Below are 6000 nucleotides of genomic sequence, written 5' to 3'. Positions count from 1 at the left end.
CTCCTTGCAGTCCAAGGGACTCTCAAGAGTCTTCTCCAACACCACAGTTCAAAAGCATCAATTCTTTGGTGCTCAGCTTTCTTCACAGTCCAACTCTCACATCCATACATGACTACTGGAAAAATCATAGCCTTGACTAGACGGACCTTTGTTGGCAAAGTAATATCTCTGCTTTTGAATATGCTATCTAAGTTGGTCATAACTTTCCTTCCAAGGAGTAAGTGTCTTTTAATTTCATGGCTGCAATCACCATCTGCAGTGATTTGGGAGCCCCCCCCCCAAAAAAAAATTCTGACACTTTTTCCCCATCTATTTCCCATGAAGTGATGGGACCAGATGCCATGATCTTAGTTTTCTGAATGTTGAGCTTTAAGCCAACTTTTTCACTCTACACTTTCACTTTCATCAAGAGGCTTTTTAGTTCCTCTTCACTTTCTGCCATAAGGGTGGTGTCATCTGCATATCTGAGGTGATTGATATTTCTCATGGCAATCTTGATTCTAGCTTGTGCTTCATTCAGCCCAGCATTTCTCATGATGTACTCTGCATATAAGTTAAATAAGCATACTCCTTTTCCTATTTGGAACCAGTCTGTTGTTCCAGTTCTAACTGTTGCTTCCTGACCTGCATATAGGTTTCTCAAGAGGCAAGTCAGGTGGTCTGGTATTCCCATCTTTTTCAGAATTTTCTAGTTTCTTGTGATCCACACAGTCAAAGGCTTTGGCATAGTCAATAAAGCAGAAATAGATGTTTTTCTGGAACTCTCTTGCTTTTTCGATGATCCAACGGATGTTGGCAATTTGATCTCTGGTTCCTCTGCCTTTTCTAAAACCAACTTGAACATCTGGAAGTTCACGGTTCACATATTGCTGAAGCCTGGCTTGGAGAATTTTGAGCATTACCTTACTAGCGTGTGAGATGAGTGCAATTGTGCGGTAGTTTGAGCATTCTTTGGCATTGTCTTTCTTTGGGATTGAAATGAAAACTGACCTTTTTTCCAGTCCTGAGGCCACTGCTGAGTTTTCCACATATCTAATCACATAGCTCTTTGGTGGTGAAGCTGTAACTTAGATTCAAATTTATGATTCCAAAGCTCACGTTGGACTACCTTTACATTTTTCACAGTATTCCTGGTGGATTTTTCTTGACCAGTCTAGTTTTGTTTTTTTCCCTCTCCCCAGTCTTTGACTCCCAAGAAGAGCAGCCCAGGTGGAGGGGCAGAGACTGACACCTAATGGTCCAAACCCATCTCAACACGCCCGCATTTTGTTTTCGGCCACCAGGGGGCGATATACCGATAAAGATCCTGAACTCAACCCAGTCCCTCCGCGAGGGCGGCTCCAAGGGGGCTTATAAGCCCCGCATCCAAATGGCTGTAGAACCAGAACCAGACTACTCATGAGTCAAAACACACAAGAGTGGGCTTGTGAACTACCTTATTCATCGCAGCGTTTCCCTAGGCTTTATCAAAACTGAAAAAAAATTCCACACTGATGCCCTGTGATGGCTGAACCAAAATCCACTCATATACAACAGCCTCTATAAGCTTGGAAGCCACACGAATGTGCTTTTGATCTGTAAAGAGCTGCATCGATGTAAAAATCGTAATAATAAAAATTATATGTCCCATGAAGCTGAAGATGTGACCCCTGCCTGCCTGCTCAGTGGCTCAGTCGTGTCCGACTCTAGTGACCCCATGGACTGTAGCCCACCAGGCTCCTCTATCCATGGGATTCTCCAGGCAAGAATACTGGAGTGGGTTGCCATTTCCTCCTCCAGGGGATCTTCTCAACACAGGGATCAAACCCATGTCTCCTGTGTCTCCTGCATTGGCAGGTGGGTTCTTTACCACTGAGCCACCTGGGGAAGATTCCTGCGGTTATCAGCACTTAATTGCCTTGGATGCCTTAAAAAATATTTTGAAGTTTATCTAGAGTTGCAAGGGAACCAGAAAGACGGGTAGCTGAGCTCCTTGTTGCAGTGCCCAAGAGGGAGAAGGAAGCCTGGGAGAAGCGGGTGGTGGTAGCTAAGGAGGGTCGCCCTAGGGCCCCCTGAGCAGAGGGGACATCCTCACCTCACAGAAACCCTTCAAAGACATCGCCCACGGGGAAGCAGTCCTCAGGGGACTTCCCTGGGGCCAACCACCCAAGAGGAACCAGGATCTGAAGCGCCACGTCAGGAAGCTCTGAAGATTCCAGGGATCAGGCTGTGTGAAACCCGCTGTGGCCAATCCCAGGGGTTCTGCTGATCCATCAGAGCCAAGGAACAAGGAAGGCCGCTCCCCGCCCGAGGGACGGTGTAAATACTGCTGAGGTGCTGACAAACGCCTCCACTTCAATTCAGCCCCGAGGGACGGTGTAAATACTGCTGAGGTGCTGACGAACGCCTCCACTTCAATTCGGCCCCTCAATAGTGCTGTTGTTTCCGTATCATGGAAAACGATCTTTCTGCTGGGAAGTGAAAAATAAAGTTAGCTTCGAGAGGTGAAGCCCTGAGGAGGGGCCCCCCAGCTTTAACCTCTTGAGTTCCTCATCCTCATGGCTCGGATGAACCATGTTTGGAGGGCAGGGGGTGCTGGGAGCGAACACAGAGGTGGTGACTGAAGAGGCAGGTCAATCAGAGAAACGACAACCCCGATGACCAGTACGATGTCACCATTTAAGGAAAAGGGGAATCTGGGACAGACAGACGAGGAAGTGTTCATTCCTGGTGAAAGGCTAGACTCCGTCACTAGGCAGGCTTTAGCTTGAGGCGGCCGCCAGGCCCAGGTGGTGCCAAACTCTCCACAGTTTCCCGTCTCTCAGGATCACCAGTAGATCAAGAGACAGGGCAGTCGCGGAGCTCGGGTGTGTGGGTTTTGGACAGGCTCTCATGCAACCGTGGAAACAAGACGGAGAGATGCGCCTTGGATAGCATCGCATCCCGGCCGTGGGCTGGAGGGGCAGCGCACCCCGGGCAGAAGGCTTCCAGCACGGGCTGGAGGGGCAGTGCGCCCCGGGCAGAAGGCTTCTGAGGCACAGGCCCCTCCCAGTCCCCAAACGCGGACAATCCACAGGACGCAGCTTGGAGCCAGGAGCTGAGAACCGACCGCACTCGCACCACTGTGTGAATGCTTAATACTGTGGCTGTGAAGACGCCCTCCTTCCCTGAGTGAGCTTGTTTCTCAAAAGACTAAACTCAGTATCCCCACTAGGTGTGTGTGTGCGTTAGCCGACTCTTCGACCCCAGGGACTGCAGCCCGCCAGGCTCCTCTGTCCATGGGGTTCTCCAGGCAAGAATCTGGAGTGGGTTGCCATCCCCTTCTCCTTCCCAACCCAGGGATCGAACCTGGGTCTCCTGCATTGCAGCAGATTCTTTCCCATCTGAGCCACCAGGGAAGCCAGTTCCGCTAGGTGCCCACTCAGAAGCCTGCACGTGAACATTCTTAGTGGCATCACTCACTGTTGGTTAGTCGCTGAGTTGTATCCAACTCCTCTGTGCCCCACGGATTGCAGCCCACCAGGCTCCTCTGTCCCTGGGATTTCCCAGGCAAGAATACTGGGGTGGGTTGCCATTTCCTTCTCCAGGAGATCAGGGGATCTTCCCAACCCAGGGGTCGAACCCATGTCTCTTGCATTGGCACGTGGGTTCATTATTGCTTGGCTAGCAGGGAAGCCCTAACAGCATTATATATAGCCCCAAAGCAGAAACAGCCTAAATATTCATCGGCTGATAAACAAAACGTGGTATGGCCACACAAGATTTGTGCATTTCACTGTATATAAATCTCACCCTAATAAAAGAATGGTAGACAACAACAGAAAGTGTGGCCTATCCACCGTGGAGTATTATTTGGCCAAAAGAAGACGGGAGTACCAGTACATGCTACGACACTGAGGAGCTTTGAAAACATGCTGTTCCTAAGTGAAAGAAGGCAGTCACAAAAGACTGCATATCATATGGTCTCATTTCCATCGACGTCTCTGAAATATCCAGAAAGGCACATCTTTAGAGACAGAAAGATTAGTGGCTGCCTAGGGCCAGGGAATTGGTTGGAGGAAAATGAGGGGTGACTGCTCAAGGATGCTGGGTTTCTTTTTCATGGTGATGAAAATGTCCTAAAATCAACTGTAGTGATGACTGCCGCATTCTGCGTGGGCACAAACACACATAACACTGAACTGTACACTCCTAACAGGTGAATTCTACGGTATGTGAATCTTAACTCCAGAAAGCTGTGTCTAAGAAAAAGAGTAAACTCTATTAGTGGAATCCATGTAAAAAATGACTACACATTCTGAATGGTCCCATGTCAGAGGTTCTGTTAATTTATAATAGAATTTACCTGTCGGTCCCCCCTGCTGCTGCTGTTGCTAAGTCACTCCAGTCGTGTCCGACTCTGAGTGCCCCCCATCACACGGTAAATCCCTCTAGGGAAGGAACCATGCACTAGTCATCTCTGTATGCCTAGCTTCCAGCATGGCTTCATGCCACAGAAGCTCAGCACTAAATGTTGAATTCTCAGTAAATTGGTAGCACACTAACTGGCAATCTGGTGAAATTAAGTGCTCAGTGAGTGCTTCTTTGTAAACATGTGACATTGTCCCTTTCTATAAAGTCAATTCCCCACTTACCAGACCCACTTTATAGCACTGAGTGCCCTAACTGATCAAAAATAAACAAAAAGAAAGGAAAAGACAAATCTGTATTTTTGCTAGCATTTATTCAGTCTTGAAATCCAAACAGGTAATATATGTAATACGTTGTGAATATTCCTTCTGGAGTTCTTTTGTATACACAAGATGAGATGGAGATTTTAAGAGTAAGAAATTCATCAGGTTTTCACTGCAGGCACCATGATCTTTGCCCAGTTAATTCTTCAGTATCAACCACAGTTTCCTTTATTGTGCCAAGAACTTCTAACTCCAGAGCAAGCTCAGTCTTCTCAATAAGTATCCGTGGATTATCTGATGGGTATAAATGTCTCCAAAGATATTCAGTGGCACATGATCAAAAGAGCTCTCTGGGCCTTCCTGAATCGTGGTTTTCAGCTATTCCACTTATACACACACCCTGTGGCTGGGCTACTCTGAATGAGAGCTTGACAATTCAAGCCCATCTGTAGGAAAAACTTCTTTATTCAATAGCATACCAATAACCTCAGATACGCAGATGACACCACCCTTATGGCAGAAAGTGAAGAGGAACTAAAAAGCCTCTTGATGAAAGTGAAAGTGGAGAGTGAAAAAGTTCGCTTAAAGGTCAACATTCAGAAAACGAAGATCATGGCATCCGGTCCCATCACTTCATGGGAAATAGATGGGGAAACAGTGGAAACAGTGCCAGACTTTATTTTTTTGGGCTCCAAAATCACTGCAGATGGTGGCTGCAGCCATGAAATTAAAAGACGCTTACTCCTTGGAAGGAAAGTTATGACCGGTTAACCTAGATAGCATATTCAAAAGCAGAGACATTACTTTGCCAACAAAGGTCCGTCTAGTCAAGGCTATAGTTTTTCCTGTGGTCATGTATGGATGTGAGAGTTGGACTGTGAAGAAAGCTGAGCACCAAAGAATTGATGCTTTTGAACTGTGGTGTTGGAGAAGACTCTTGAGAGTCCCTTGGACTGCAAGGAGAGCCAACCAGTCCATTCTGAAGGAGATCAGCCCTGGGATTTCTTTGGAGGGAATGATGCTGAAGCTGAAACTCCAGTACTTTGGCCACCTCATGTGAAGAGTTGACTCATTGGAAAAGACTCTGATGCTGGGAGGGATTGGGGGCAGGAGGAGAAGGGGACGACAGAGGATGAGATGGCTGGATGGCATCACTGACTCGATGGACATGAGTCTGAGTGAACTCCGGGAGTTGGTGATGGACAGGGAGGCCTGGTGTGCTGTGATTCATGGGGTCGCAAAGAGTCGGACACAACTGAGCGACTGAACTGAACTGAACTGAACTAAATGTAGACAGGTGGCGATTTTTCTGCTTTGACAACCTCAAAGGTGCTACGGTCCAAAAGAA

The sequence above is a fragment of the Bos indicus genome, chromosome 24, assembly GCF_029378745.1.
Source record: "Bos indicus isolate NIAB-ARS_2022 breed Sahiwal x Tharparkar chromosome 24, NIAB-ARS_B.indTharparkar_mat_pri_1.0, whole genome shotgun sequence".
Lineage (NCBI taxonomy): Eukaryota > Metazoa > Chordata > Mammalia > Artiodactyla > Bovidae > Bos > Bos indicus.
The sequence above is the reverse complement of the archived record's forward strand: the minus strand, read 5'-3'. Positions refer to the sequence as shown.